We start from the raw sequence: 16,978 nt of genomic DNA on the forward strand, positions 1-16,978 counted from the left end.
CAATCATCACTCATTTCTCCCACCCACCCCACTGCTAACCACCAATCTACTCTGTTTCTATGAGTTCAGCTTTTAGATTTCATCAATAAGATCATACAATACTTGTCTTTCTCTGTCTGACTTGGCATAATGCCCTCAAGGTCCATGCATGTTGTTGTAAATGGTAGGATTTCCTTCCTTCTCATAGCTGAAAAGTATTCCATTATAACCATATATTCATGGATACAATGGAATCATTTCTATTATAATATTCATCCATTGACACTTTGGTTGTTTCCATGTCTTTGTTGTTGCAAATAATGCTGTAATGAACTTGGGGTTCAGGTATTTCTTTGAGATCCTGATTTCATTTCCTTTGGAAATATACCCAGAAGTGGGGTTGCTGGAGCTTATAGGAGTTTTATTTTAATTTTTTGGGGGGAAATCTCCATAGTGTTGTCCACAGTGGCTGTACTAATATACACTACCACCAATAGTGCACAAGTGTTCCCTTTTCTTCTCATCTTTGACAGCATTTATCTTCTTTTGAAATAATAGTCATTCTAACAGTTGAATATACTTTTATGATTAATTTTTTATTCATAAATTGTGTTTTATTATTATTTAATATATGTTTTTGTCCTGAATTATAATGCAACTTTTAATACCATCTTTAACTGACATAATGTAATGTCTTTGGTATTTTTTTAAATAATCTGCTCATCTCTTTGTTTCCAAACTCTTCTTTTCCCTTACAGTGCTTCTTTAAACATAATACAGCTGGACAATTAATTATAAATAATCTGACTGATAAACTATGTAAAAAAATCTAACCCATTTACAGTGAAGTTAGTAATGTACTAGAGTGTATGCCAATAATTTTGCTTCATATTAACTACCCTATATATTTTACATAATTCCTTCTTTTTGATGAAGCTAGAAACAGCTATAACAAGCATTTTGGATTCCTCACAGATATGGAAAAATATAATTAAAACTTACATTTATATTTCTAAGTTTAGTCTAAAAATTAAAGCTTATACATTATCATTCTCTTAGTAGCTACTTATTTATTTATTTTAAACATCTTTATTGGAGTATAATTGCTCCACAACAGTGTGTTAGCTTCTGCTTTATAACAAAATGAAACAGCTATACATATACACACATCCCCATATCTCCTCCCTCTTGCATCTCCCTCCCACCCTCCCCATCCCACCCCTCTAGGTGGTCACAAAGCACCGAGCTGATCTCCCTGGGCTATGCAGCTTCTTCCCGCTAGATATCTATTTTACATTTGTAGTGTATATATGTCCATGCCACTCTCTCACTTTGTGCCAGCTTACCATTCTCCCTCCCCGTGTCCTCAAGTCCATCCCCTACATCTGCATCTTTATTCCTGTCCTGCCCCTAGATTCTTCAGAAACTTTTCTTTTATTTTTTTTAGATTCCATATATATGTGTTAGCACACCGTATTTGTTTTTCTCTTTCTGACTTCCTTCACTCTGTATGACTGTCTCTAGGTCCATCCACCTCACTACAAATAACTCAATTTTATTTTCTTTATGCCTGAGTAATATTCCATTCTATATATGTGCCACATCTTCTTTATCCATTCATCTGTTGATGGACACTTAGGTTGCTTCCATGAACATGTTATTGTAAACAGAGCTGCAATGAACATTGTGGTACATGGCTCTTTTTGAATTATGGTTTTCTCAGGGTATATGCCTAGTAGTAGGATTGCTGGATTGTATGGTAGTTCTATTTTTAGTTTTATAAGGACCCTCCATACTGTTCTCAAGAGTGGCTGTATCAATTTACATTCTAACCAACAGTGCAAAATTGTGCCCTTTTCTCCACACCCTCTCCAGCATTTATTGTTTTGTAGATTTTTGATTATGGCCATTCTGATGTGAGGTGATACCTCATTGTAGTTTTGATTTGCATTTCTCTAATGATTAGCGATGTTGAGCCTCCTTTCATGTGTTTGTTGGCAAACTGTATATCTTCTTTGGAGAAAGGTCTATTTAGGTCTCCTGCCCATTTTTGGATTGGGTTGTTGTTTTTTTTGATATTGAGCTGCATGAGCTGCTTATAAATTTTGGAGATTAATCCTTTGTCAGTTGCTTCATTTGAAAATATTTTCTCCCATTCTGAGGGTTGTCTTTTCGTCTTATTTAAGGTTTCCTTTATTGTGCAAATGCTTTTAAGTTTCATTAGGTCCCATTTGTTTATTTCTGTTTTTATTTCCATTTCTCTAGGAGGTAAGTCAAAAAGGATCTTGTTGTGATTTATATCATAGAGTGCTCTGCCTAGGTTTTCCTCTAAGAGTTTTATACTGGCTGGACTTACATTTTTTTCTTTAATCCATTTTGAGTTTATTTTTGTGTACGGTATTAGAGAGTGTTCTAATTTCATTCTTTTACACGTAGCTGTCCAGTTTTCCCAGCACCACTTATTGAAGAAGCTGTCTTTTCTCCATTGTGTATTCTTGCCTCCTTTATCAAAAAGAAAGTGACCATATGTGCGTGGGTTTATCTCTGGGCTTTCTATCCAGTTCCATTGATCTATATTTCTGTTTCTGTGCCAGTACCATACTGTCTTGATTACTGTAGCTTTGTAGTATAGTCTGAAGTCTGGGAACCTGATTTCTCCAGCTCCATTTTTCTTTCTCAAGATTGCTTTGGCTATTCAGGGTCTTTTGTGTTTCCATACATATTGTGAATTTTTTTGTTCTAGTTATGTGATAAATGCCATTGGTAGTTTGATAGGGATTGCAATGAATCTGTAGATTGCTTTGGGTAGTAGAGTCATTTTCATAATGTTGATTCTTCCAATCCAAGAACATGGTATATATCTCCATCTGTTGGTATCATCTTTAATTTCTTTCATCAGTGTGTTATAGTTTTCTGCATACAGGTCTTTTGTGTCCTTAATTAGGTTTATTCATAGGCATTTTCTTCTTTTTGTTGCCATGGTAAGTGGGAGTGTTTCCTTAACTTTTCTTTCTGATTTTTCATCATTAATGTATAGGAATGCAAGAGATTTCTGTGCATTAATTTTGTATCCTGCTACTTTACCAAATTCATTGCTTAGATTTAGTAGTTTTCTGGTAGCATATTTATGATTATCTACATATAGTATTATGTCATCTGCAAAAAGTGACAGCTTTATTACTTCTTTCCTGGTTTGGATTCTTTTTTATTTTTTCTTCTCTGATTACTGTGGCTAAAATTTCCAAATCTTATTTGAATAATAGTGGTGAGAATGGACAACCTTGTCTTATTCCTGATCTTAGAGGAAATGGTTTCTGTTTTTCACATTTGAAAATGATGTTGGCTGTGAGTTTGTGATATATGCCTTTTATTATGTTGAGGTAATTTCCCTCTATGCCTACATTTTGAGGATTTTTTTATCATAAATAGATGTTGAAAACCTTTTCTGCATCTATTCAGATTATCTTATGGTTTTTATCCTTCAATTTGTTAATATGGTGAAATCACATTGATTGATTTGTGTAAACTGAAGAATCCTAGCATTCCTGGGATAAACCTCACTTGACCATGGTGTATGATCCTTTTAATGTGCTGTTGGATTCTGTTTGCTAGTATTTTGTTGAGGATTTTTGCATCTTTTTTCATCAGTGATATTACCCTGTAGTTTTCTTTTTTTGTGACATCTTTGGTTTTGGTATCAGGGTGATGGTGGCCTCATAGAATGAGTTTGGAAGGGTTCCTCTCTGTGCTATATTTTGGAAGAATTTGAGAAGGATATGTGTTAGCTCTTCTCTAAATGTTGAATAGAATTCACCTGTGAAGCCATTTGGTCCTGGGTTTCTGTTTGTTGGAAGATTTTTAATCCCAGCTTCAATTTCAGTGCTTGTGATTGGTCTCTTTATATTTTCTATATCTTCCTGTTTCAGTCTCGGACGGTTGTGCTTTTATAAGAATTTGTCTTTATAAGAATTTGTTGTACATTTTATTGGCATAGAGTTGCTTGTACTAATCTCTTATGATCCTTTGTAATTCTGCAGTGTCAATTGTTACATCTCCTTTTCCATTTCTAATTCTATTGATCTGATTCTTCTCCCTTTTTTTCTTGAGGATTCTGGCTAATGGTTTATCAATTTTGTTTATCTACTTAAAGAACCAGCTTTTAGCTTTATTAATCTTTGCTATTGTTTCCATCATTTATTTTTCTTTTTTTTTTCTGATCTGATCTTTATGATTTCTTTCTTTCTGCTAACTTTGAGGTATTTTTGTTCTTCTGTCTTTAATTGCTTTAGGTGTAATGTTAGGTTGTTTATTTGAGATATTTCTTTTTTCTTGAGATAGGATTGTATTGCTATAAACTTCTCTCTTAGGACTGCTTTTCTTCATCCCATATGTTTTGGATCATTGTGTTTTCACTGTCATTTGTTTCTAGGTGTTTTTTCTTTCCTGTTTGATTTCTTCAGTGATATCTTAGTTATTAAGTACTGTATTTTTTAGCCTCCATGTGTTTGTAGTTTTTAAAGATTTTTTTCCTGTAATTGATATCTAGTCTCATAGCTTTGCGGTTGGAAAAGATACTTGATACAATTTCAATTTTCTTAAATTTACCAAGGCTTGCTTTGTGACCCAAGATATGATCTATCCTGGAGAATGTTCCATGAACACTTGCGAAGAAAGTGTATCCTGTTTGTTTTTAATGGAGTGTCCTAGAAATATCAATTAAGTCCATCTTGTTTAATGTATCATTTAAAGCTTGTGTTTCTGTAGTTATTTTCATTTTGGATGATCTTTCCATTGGTGAAAGTGGGGTGTTAAAGTCCCCTACAATGAATATGTTACTGTTGATTTCTCCTTTTATGGCTGTTAGTATTTGCCTTATGTATTGAGGTGCTCCTATTTTGGGTGCATAAATATTTACAATTGTTATATCTTCTTTTTGGATTGATCTCTTGATCATTATGTAGTGTCCTTCTTTGTCTCTTGTAATAGTCTTTTTTTTTAAAATTCTCTTTTGTCTGATATGAGAATTACTACTCCAGCTTTCTTTTGTTTTCCATTTGCATAGAATTTTTTTTTCCATCCCCTCAGTTTCAGTCTGTATGTGTCCCTAAGTCTGAAGTGGGTCTCTTGTAAGCAGCATATATATGGGTCTTGATTTTGTATCCATTCAGCCAGTCTATGTCTTTTGGTTTAAAGATTTAATCCATTTACATTTAAGTTAGTTATTGATAGGTATGTTCCTATTACCATGTTTTAATTGTTTTGGGTTTGTTATTGTAGGTCCTTTCCTTCTCTTGTGTTTCCTGCTGAGAGAATTTCCTTTAGCATTTGTTGTAAAGCTGGTTTGGTGGTGCTGAATTCTCTTAGCTTTTGCTTGTCTGTGAAGATTTTAATTTCTCTGTCAAATCTGAATGATATCCTTGCTGGGTAGAGTAATCTTGGTTGTAGGTTCTTTCCTTTCATCACTTCAAATATGTCCTGCCACCCCCTTCTGGCTTTCAGAGTTTCTGCTGAAAGATCAGCTGTTAACCTTATGGGGATTCCCATATGTTATTCCCAAATAACATATGTTGTATGTTATTTGTTGTTTTTCCCCTGCTGCTTTAATATTTTTTCTTGGTATTTAATTTTAGATAGTTTGATTAATTTGTGTCTTGGCATGTTTCTCCTTGGATTTATCCTGTATGGGACTCTCCGTGATTCTTGGACTTTATTCACTATTTCCTTTCCATTATGAGGGAAGTTTTCATCTATAATCTCTTCAAATATTTTCTCCGTCCCTTTCTTTTTCTCTTCTTCTTATGAGACCCCTATTATTCGAATATTGGTGCATTTAATTTTTTCGCAGAAGTCTATGAAGCTGTCCTAAATTCCTTTCATTCTTTTTTCTTTATTCTGCTCTGTGGTAGTTATTTCCACTCTTATATTCCAGATCACTTATCCGTTCTTCTGCCTCTGTTATTCTGCTATTGATTCCTTCCAGAGAATTTTTAATTTCATTTATTGTGTTCTTGCTCATTGTTTGTTTGCTCTTTAGTTCTTCTAGGTACTTTTTAAACGTTTCTTGTATCTCCTCCATTCTATTTCAAGATTTTGGATCATCTTTATTACCATTACTCTGAATTCTTTTTCACATAGACTGCCTATTTCCTCTTCATTTCTTTGGTCTGGTGTGTTTTTATCTTGCTCTTTCATCTGCTCTGTGTTTTCCTGTCTTCTCATTTGGCTTAACTTACTGTGTTTGGGGTCTCCTTTTCACAGGCTGCACATTCATAGTAGTTCCCATTGTTTTTGTTGCTTCACCCAGTGGGTAAGGTTGGTTCAGTGGGTTGTGTAGGCTTCCTGGTGGAGGGGAATCGTGCCTTTGTTCTGGTGGATGATGCTGGATCTTGTCTTTCTGGTGGGCAGGACCACATCCATTGGTGTGCTTTGGGTTGTCTGCTACCTTGTTATGATTTTCTGCTAATAAGTGGGCATGTGTTCCTGTCTTTCTAGTTGCATGACATGGGGTGTCCAGCACTGGAGCTTGCTGCTCGTTATGTGGAGCTTGTTCTTAACATTGAGATGGAGATCTCTGGGATAGCTTTCATCGTTTGATATTATGTGAAGCCGGGAGGTCTCTGGTGGACCAATGTCGTGAACTTGACTCTCTCACCTCAGAGACACAGACCTGACACCTGGCTGGAGCACAAAGATCATTTGTGCCACATTTCTCAGAAGAAATGGGAGAAGAAATGAAAGAAAGAAAGAAAGGAAGGAAGGAAGGAAAGAAGGAGAGAGGGAAGGAAGAAAAAGAAAGAAAGAAAGAGTAAAGAAGAAAGAAAATAAAAGAGTTATTAAAATAAAAACAAAAATAAATAATTTGAAAGTAATAAAAAAAGAAAAGAAAGAAAGAAGAGAGTAACCAAATCAAAAAACAAATCCACCAATGATAGCAAGCACTAAAACTATACTAATAAAAACAAGCACAAAGAAAATAACAAAATAAAATGGAGCAACACAACCCTAGGACAAATGGTAACAGCAAAGCTAATCAGAGAAAATCACACTAAGAAACATTCACATACACACTCAGAAAAAGAGAAAAAGGAAAAAAATATATATATAGAAGGAAGCGAGCAACCAAATCAATAAACAAATCTACCAATGATAATAAATTCTGAATACTAAACTAATATAAACATAAAACTAGAAACAAATTAGATGCAGAAAGAAAACTGCAAGTCTATACTTGATCCCACAGTCCACCGCCTCAATTTTCTGATGATTTGTTGTCTATTCAAGTATTCCAGAGTTGCAGCATACATCAAGTTGATTGTGGTAATTTAATCTGCTGCTCTTGAGGCTGCTAGGAGAAATTTCCCTTTGTCTTCTTTGTTCGCATAGTTACTGAGGTTCAGCTTTGTATTTGGCCCCACCTCTGTGTGCAGGTCACCTGAGGGCATTTGTTCTTCATTCAGATAGGAAGACAGGATGGTGTTAAAGTATCAGGTGATTAGGGAGCTTGGGTTCACTCAGTCCAGGAGGAGGGAGGTGTACGGAATGCAGGGTGAGCCTGCGGTTGCAGAGGCCATCATGACATTGCAACAGCCTGAGGCGTGCTGTGTGTTCTCCTGGGGAATTTGTCCCTGGATTACGGGACACTTGCAGTGACAGGTTGCACAGGCTCCTGGGAGGGGAAGTGTGGATACTGACCTGTGCTTGCACACAGGATTTATGGTGGCTGCAGCAGCAGTCTTAGCATTTCATGCCCATCTCTCATGTCCACTCTGATAGCTGCAGCTCACGCCTATCTCTGGACTTCGTTTAGGCTGTGCTCTGAATCTCCTCTCCTTGCACACCCTGAAACAATGGTCTCTTGCCTCTTAGGCGTTCCAGACTTTTTCCTGGACTCCCTCCCGGCTACCTGAGGTGCACTAGCCCCCTTCAGGCTGTGTTCATGGAGCCAACTCCAGTCCTCTTCCTGAGATCTGACCTCCGAAGCTGAAGCCTCAGCTCCCAACTCCCACCCACCCTGGTGGGTGAGCAGACAAGCCTCTCGGCCTGGTGAGTTCTGGTCGGCACCGATCCTCTGTGTGGGAATCTCTCCACTTTGCTCTCTGCACCCTTATTGCTGTGCTCTCCTCCATGGTTCTGAAGATTCCCTCCTGTCACCCCCTGTCTCCACCAGCAAAGGGGTTTCCTAGTTTGGGAAAACATTTCCTCCTTCATAGCTCCCTCCCAGAGGTGCAGGTCCCATCCCTTTCTTTTGTCTCTGTTTTTTTCATTTTTCTTTTGCCCTACCCAGCTACGTGGGAGAGTTTTCTGTCTTTTGGGAAGTCTGAGGTCTCTGCTAACATTCAGTAGTTGCTATGTAGGAGTTGTTCCATATGTAGATGTATTTCTGATGTATTTGTGGGGAGGAAGGTGATCTCCATGTCTTATTCCTCCACCATCTTAAAGGTCCTCTATCCATGTCTTTTTAATCCATTCTGTTTTCTTCAATTTTATAGTTACTGAAGGAGTTTCTAAAGTTAGTCTTCAATAGGAAATATTTTATTTTTCTCTATGCCTTTATCTTGCTTATTATCTCATTTGCTTTTTTTTAACCCATTCAACTTCATATCAAAAGTCTTTACTCTTTGTATTAACTAATGATTATAGTTTTCAGAACTACATACGCTTGAATACTTTTATATTTTACAATATCTTCTTATTCTTCTAAGTCTTCATAATTAAGGTGTTTTTTTCTTGCTATGTGCTATGTTTGGGAGGCCAAATTGTTTTTCCTGTTTTTCCACAAACAAGAACTTTTCTTAAAAACTTAAACAATTATTTTGTCATTACAGGGAATGCTAGCTATCATTGATCCTACACTTTTTAAAACATTTTATATACATGTTTTTTAATTTTTTAATTAAATAAAGTTAATTTACAATGTTGTGATAGTTTCATATGTATAGCAAAGTGATTCTGTTATGCATATATATATTCTTTTTCATTACAGTTTATTACAAGATATTGAATATAGTTCCCTCTGCTATACAGTAGGTCCTTATTTTTTGCCTATTTTATATATAATAGTGTGTATATGTTAATCCCAAACTCCTAATTTATCCCTACCCCCTTTCTCCTTTGGCACCAAAAGTTTTTTTCTGTGTCTGTGAGTCTATTTCTCTTTTGTAAATAAGTTAATTTGTTTATTTTTTTAAGACTTCACCTATAGTTAATGCCATATGATATTTGTCTTTTCTGTCTGAATACTTCACCCTAGATCTGTCCATGTTGCTGCAAATTACATTATTTTATTCTATTTTTATGGCTGAGTAATATTCTGTATATATACACACACATATATATTTATATATGTATATACATACCACAGCTTCTTTATCCATTCATCTGTCAGTGGACATTTAGGTTTTTTCCGTGTCTTGGTTATTGTAAATAGTAATGTTATGAACATTGGAATGCATGTATCTTTTTGAATTAGAGTTTTCATCTTTCCTGGATAAATGCCTCAGAAAGGAATTGCTGGATCATATGTTAACTCCATTTTTTAGTTTTTTTAAGGAACATCCATACTGTTCTCCATAGCAGTTGCACCGATTTACATTCCCACCAACAGTGTAGGAGGGTTCTTTTTCTCCATACCTTCTCCAGCATTTATTATTTGTAGACTTTTTCATGATGGCCATTCTGAATGGCATGAGGAAATAGCTCATTGTAGTTTATTAGAAAAATGCAAATTTTTGAATTATGTTTTAATCTCTTTCTCAGCTTTGCATATGGAGGATGAAAATATGAATGTTGTCAGATTGTTTACCTCCAAGATAATTATGTCTAACTGCTAGAAAAACCTCCAGTATTTAGCAGATGTGTATTTAGTCTAGCACTGCTGAACTAAGATAAATATTCATCCAGCTCCTTGCCAAATAGTGTTCAGATATGTGCAAATAATTGTTAGGCCATACTACCTAGTTTTCTGATGGTAGAAGTCATGGGTCTCTGAACTGAGGAGCAATATGGTAACTGGATATAGGCTCATTCCACCAGCACTCAGACAGCACAGATGCAACACTATATTTCCCAGTCAGTTTATAAACCCCTTACAATTTTTGGAAATAAGTAAATCCTCAATTCAAGTTTCATGAAATTTAAAACTATTCCTGTGTATGAGTGTTGTCAGACCATTTTCCCACCCAGAGAATTATATCTCTTATGAAAGTTCAGAAATAATATGGATTCATTGGCACAAATAATTGGTTTAAAGACTATATGAAGACTGAATAGAGAATAATGTTAAATCTATTTGTTCTGAACAGTTAAACACAGACAGAGCTTATAAATACAGGATGTGTATAAAATATTTCTAAATAATATTTATCAAAATTGTTTTAAATAGTAACAATTTGTTTGTTTAATAATAACCAAGTGTCATAAATGAGTCTTCTTAAAACTAATTTTAGTGCTTTGTACAGAATTAACAGCTCTAAATTGAAAACTGAATAAAGAATATGGAAGTGACATTGATTTTCAGCAGATAACCTTTGTCAATTCCATAATAATACTAGTTACAGAAAATCAAAAACAAACAGAAAAAAATAAAAACAAAGGAAAAGAAAAAAAGAAGCATATAATTAATGGTCTTTATTTAATTAAGGCTCTTTACAAACAAATATAACTTAAAGAGATGTTTTATAGATTCCAAGAGCAAGAATATAGTAGGGTTTAAGAAATGGAATAGCTACCATTGGTCCCCTCTTTATTTTTATTTTCTTGTTCTAAATTTTTCTTCACTTTTCTTTGCATTCCCTACACAGCTATTTAATCTCTATTTTGTTTTTCTCTCAAGATAGAATATGGCCACTCTACTACTCCTAATGTTACACTAGTGACAAGATAAAGTGTTAAACTGTGACCTTTTCATAGCCTTGTTTTGGCAAGACCTGCTGCTGAGAACAAAAATATGTTTCATTGACCTGCACATTCAAATGGAAGAAACTAATCTTTCACTGCAGATATGCTAAAACTATGAACACCTTTAGCTAACATGAGCCATCACCTACTTCCAGGCTATTTAGAATTCATCAGGAGAAAGGTTTCACTGGCAGAGAGGATTCATTATTAGGTAGAAGAGATGAGAGAATGGGGATTTTTAATAGATGTCAACCACCATAGGTAAGAAAAAAGGACTCTTCAAACCCCTTTCAGAGAGCTTAATATGTCTCCAAGAGTTCAAACAACATAAAAACTGGTATCCAACTCACTCTTGAAAAGTCTAAATTAAGATACTGTAGCCAAGGGGGATTATATTTAAGAGCAGGAGGGCAAAAAGCAGGATTGGGAACAGCTTATATTTTTAGAATGTCATCACACCAGATTGCATGTATTTCTCTAGTCCCAAATAGAAAAAGATGGATAATGAGGAATGTGATGTGTTTCATTCTAAAAAGACTACAGTGGAGAGTAATGGGACCTCAGCAGGGTGAGCAGACTGTCAAATAAATTAGTAAACAGTACATCAAAAGAGTCAATGCAACTCTCCATAAGAGAACCCAAAAATGAAGAATCTCCAAATAATGAGGGTAATCCAAATAACCCATATGCACTAGAGACAGATAACATAAATAACGCATATCCACTAGAGACAGAGCCAAGCAGAGGGTATGGATACCTGATAACAACTGCATTAGTCATTAAGACTTTTCCTTATCCTCATTTCATCTCCCTAATCTTGTTTTAACTGAGAAGACACCCTTATTCTTATATACATAATCTATCAGTTTAGGAAGAGTCAGGAAAAGAGAAGGAATACACTGTAAGTTTCTGTACATAAGTGAGACCGGGCCAAAAAAGGGAGAGATTTTTAATTAGATGACATTTAAGTTTTGATATTACAGTAGACTAGAAAATACTTTTGTACTTAAAAAGGGGGAGTTCACATTTCATCTGGATATAATTGAGAGCAACCAGAAAATTGGTGAATTTGCACTAACTTTTTTCCCATGTCAGACTTAAATAATGTAATATCAGGTGAGAAGTTCTACAGTCTCTATCTTTAGTCAACTAGGATCAACTTATTCAATCAGCTAGTTAAACATTTGAGAATACCAGCCACATTCAACTTAGTGTTGCATTACAATTTTAAATTATTGGAATTTTATTGTCCTATCTTTCCTCAAGTGTTCTAATCAGCATGTTTGCATGTGATAATGGTCACTGTGACCCATACATTTTACTTAGATATCAGAAAAGGGAGGATGGCTTGATTATATTATCTTCCTTTATTTTCAGTTACTAACTTTGTCTTATTTTGCCAAATTTACAAGTACAGGGGCTCAAAGACAACAAACTTCTACTGACATTTAAAAAATTGATGTTGATTTTGAATCCTGCAACTTTACTCAATTATTTGATGAGTTTTAACAAGTTTTTGTATAATATTCAGGGTTTTCTACATATCAGATCACATGTTATCTACAAAAAAAAATTATGCTTCTTCCTTTTTAATTTGGATGACTTTTATTTCTTTTCTTGCCTAATTGCTGTGGGTAGGACTTCCAGTATTATGTTGAATAGAAGAGGTGTGTGTGTGGGGGCATCATTGTCTTGTTCCTGATCTCAAGAAAACACTTTCAGTTTTTCACTATTAAGTACGATGTTTCTGTGGGCTCATAATATATAGCATTATTATGTTGAGGAAAAAAAAATCCTTCTAAACCAAATTTGTTGAAAGTTTTTACTGTGAAAGTGTGTTGAATTTTGTCAAATGCTTTTTTGTGCATGTTGAATTGGTAATATGATTTTCGTCTTTCATATTGTTAATGTAGTATATCACATCAATTGATTCATGCATGTTGAATGATTCTTTCATCTGAGAATTAAATCCCATTTGATCATGTCATCAGTTTGTTTTAATGTACTTTTGACTTTGGGTTCCTAATATTTACTGAGAACTTTTACATTTACATTCATCAGGGATATTGGCCTATAATACTTTTTCTTGTAGTGTCCTTATCTGTCTTAGGGAGTAAAGAAATGCTGGTTTCATAAATGATTTTGGAAGTGTTTCCCCTTCTTCAATATTTTGGAAGAGTCTGAGAAATTCATATAGTTCAGAAAAAAATAAACCCACAAATGACCTGATTAAAAATTGAGCAAAGGAAGATCAGCCAATATGGTGGCATAGAAAGACCCTGAGTTCATCTCTTCTCAAGAGCACACCAAAATCACAACTACCTAAGGAACAACCATCAGTGAAAAAGACTGGAACCTGCTAGAAAAAAATCTTCTACAACTAAAAACATAAAGAAGGAACCACAACAAGACAGGTAGGAGGGATGGACTTGCTATATAATCAAGTCCCAGCTAGGGAGTCCTGCACTGGGAAGAACATCTCCCAGAGTACTTGGCTTTGAAGGCCAGTGGAGCTTAATTTTGGGAGTTCTATAGGATGGGGGAAATGGAGAATTTACTCTTAAAGGGTGCACACAAAATCTCTCACACACTGGGACCCAGGATAAAAGCAATAATTTGATAGGATCCTGGGTAAGACTTATCTACTGGGTCTTGTAGAGGCTCCCAGAGAAGCAGGGAGCAGCTGCAGTTCACCCTGGAGACATAGACACTGGCTTCAGTCATACTTGGGAGATTTAGACCAGGTGGACACTGTGTGGGAAGGCACCATTGTTGGATCCTCCCTCTAGCTCATTAAGCCATCCAAAACTTATGGGACACAGAAAAATCAGTTCTAAGAGGGAAGTTTATAGTGATACAAGCTTACCTCAGGAAGAAGGAAAAATCTCAATTAAACAACCTAAACTTACATCTAAAGCAACTAGAGAAAGAAGAGCAAACAAAACCTAAAGTTACTAGAAGAAAAGAAATCCTAAAATCAGGGCAGAAATAAATGAAATAGACAGTAGAAAAGATCAATGAAAGAAAAAGTGGTTCTTTGAAAGGATTAAAAAAACTGATAAACGTTTAGTGAGACTAATCAAGAAAAAAGGGAGAGGGCCCAAATCAATAAAATCAGAAATGAAAAAGGAGAGGTTACAACCAACACCACAGAAATACAAAGGATCATAAGACGTTACTACAAGCAACTCTATGCCAATAAAATGAACAACCTAGAAGCAGTGACCAAATTCTCAGAAATGTACAATCTTCTAAAGCTGAACCAGGAAGAAATAGAAAATATGAACAGACCAGTTGCCAGTAATGAAATTAAATCAGTAATTTTAAAACTCTCAACAAACAAAACAAACCCCTCAAAGTCCAGGACTAGATGGCTTCACAGGTGAATTCTACCAAATATTTAGTGAAGAGTTAACACCTCTCCTTCTCAAACTATTCCAAAAAATATCAGAGGAACTCTGAAACACTTCTGAGCTCATTCCATGAGACCAACAGCACCCTGATACCAAAACCCAAAGATACCATAAGAAAATAAGTTACAGGCCAATACCACTGATGAACATAGATGCAAAAATCCGAACAGAAAACTACTAGAACTCATCAAGAATTCATTAAATTTGCAGGATACAAAATAAATATACAGAAATCTGTTGCATTCCTATACACTAACAAAGAACTATCAGAAAGAGAAATTAAGGAAACAATCCCACTTATCATCACATAAAACAGAATAAAATATCTAAGAATAAACCTGCCTAAGAAGGTAAAAGACCTGTATTTGGAAAACTATAACACACTGAAAGTGAAGACAACACAAACAGATGGAAAGATATACTGTGTTTTTGGATTAGAATTAATATTGTTAAAATGATAATACTACCCAAGCCATCTACAGATTCAATGAAACCCCTATCAAAACACCCGTGGCATTTTTTCACATAACTAGAATAAATAATTTAAAAGTTTTTATGAAAACACAAAAGAGCCTGAAGAGCCAAAACAATCTTGAGAGAAGTTGGAGTTATCATGCTCCCTGACTTCAGACTATATTACAAAGCAACAGTAATCAATACAGTATGATACTGGCACAAAAACAGACACATAGATCAATGGCACAGAATAGAGAGTCACACACTTAAGTTCAATTAATTTATAAAAAAGGAGGCAAGAATATACAATGGAGAAAAGGCAGTCTCTTCAATAAATGGTGCTAGGAAAACTGGACAGCAGCATATAAAAGAATGAAATTAGAACATTCTCTAATACTATATACAAAAATAAACTCAAAATTGATTAAAGACCTAAATGTAAGACCAGAAACCAAAAAATCCCTAGAGGAAAATATAAGCAGAAAACTTTTTGACATAAATAGTAGCAATATTTTTTGATCTGTATCCTAAAACAAAGGATATAAAAACAAAAATAAACAAATGGGACCTAATTAAACTTAAAAGCTTTTGCACAGCAAAGGAAATGATTGACCAAATGAAAAGAGAGACTACTGAATGAGAGAAAATATTTGCAAGTGGTATGACCAATAAGGGGTTAATATCCAACATATATAAACAGCTCATACAAATCAACATAAAAAAAAACTTAATTAAAAAATGAACAGGAGAACTGAATGGACATTTATTTCCAAAGAGGAAATGCAGATGGTCAGCAGTCACATGAAAACGTGCTCAACATCGCTGATCATCAAGAAAATGCAAACCGAAACCACAATGAGATATCACCCCATACTTGTTAGAATGGCTATTATCAAAAAGAACATAAACAACAAATGTTGGTAAGGATGTGGAGAAAAGAGAACCCTCATACACAGTTGGTGGGAAAGTAAATTGGGGTGGAAAACCATATGAAGGTTTCTCAAAAAACTAAAAATAGAACTACTATATAACTCACCAATTCCACTCCTGGGTATATATATGAGAAAAACAAAAACTCTAATTTGAAAAGACACATGTGGGCTTCCCTGGAGGCACAGTGATTAAGAATCCACCTCCCAATGCAGGGGACATGGGTTCGAGCCCTTGTCCAGGAAGATCTCACATGCTGCAGAGCAACTAAGCCAGTGCACCAAAACTACTGAGCCCATGTACCAAAACTACTGAAGCTCATGTACCAAGAGCCCATGCTCCGCAACAAGAGAAGCCACCACAATAAGAAGCCCGTGCACCACGATGTAGAGTAGCCCCTGCTTGCTGCAACTAGAGAAAGCCCACATGCAGCAATGAAGACCCAATGCAGCTAAAACTAAATAATGAAAAAATAAAAGAAAAGAAAAAGAAAAGACACATGTACCCCAGTGTTCATAGCAGTGTTATATACAGTTGCCAAGATATGGATGCAGACTAAGTGTCCATCAGCAGATGAATAGTTAAATAAGAAGTGATATGTACACACACACACACACACACACACACACACACACACAATGGAATACTACTCAGCCATAAAAATTAATGGAATTTTGCTATTTGCAGCAACATGGATGGACTTGGAGGGTATTATGCTAAGTGAGATAAGTCAGACAGAGAAAGACAAATACTATATGCTATCCCTTATATGTAGAATCTAAGAAATACAACAAACTAGTGAATATAACAAAAAAGAAGCAGACTCACAGTTATAGAGAACAAACTAGTGATTACCAGTGGTGAGAGGGAAGAATGGAGGGGAAATATAAGGATAGAGGATTAAGAGATGCAAACTATTATGTATAAAATAAACTACAAGTATATATTGTACAACATGGGGAATATAGCCAATATTTTATAATAACAATAAATGGAATATAACCTTTAAAAATTAGGAATTGCTGTATTGTACACTTGTAACATATTGTACATCAACTTAACTTCCATTTACAAAAAAAAGCAGTTTTTAAAAAAATGGACAAAATACCTGAATAAACATTTTTTCCAAAAAGCACATACAAATTACCAACAAATACACAAAAATCTATTCAACGTCACTAATCATCATCAAGGAAAGGCAAATCAAAACCACAATTAAATATTACCTCAAATCTTTTTGAGTGGCTATTATCAGAAAGGCAAAAGATAAATTCTTGCAAGGATGTGGAGAAAAGTGTACGCTT

Source organism: Grampus griseus, assembly GCF_964374135.1.
Source record: "Grampus griseus genome assembly, chromosome: 18".
Classification (NCBI taxonomy): Eukaryota; Metazoa; Chordata; class Mammalia; order Artiodactyla; family Delphinidae; genus Grampus; species Grampus griseus.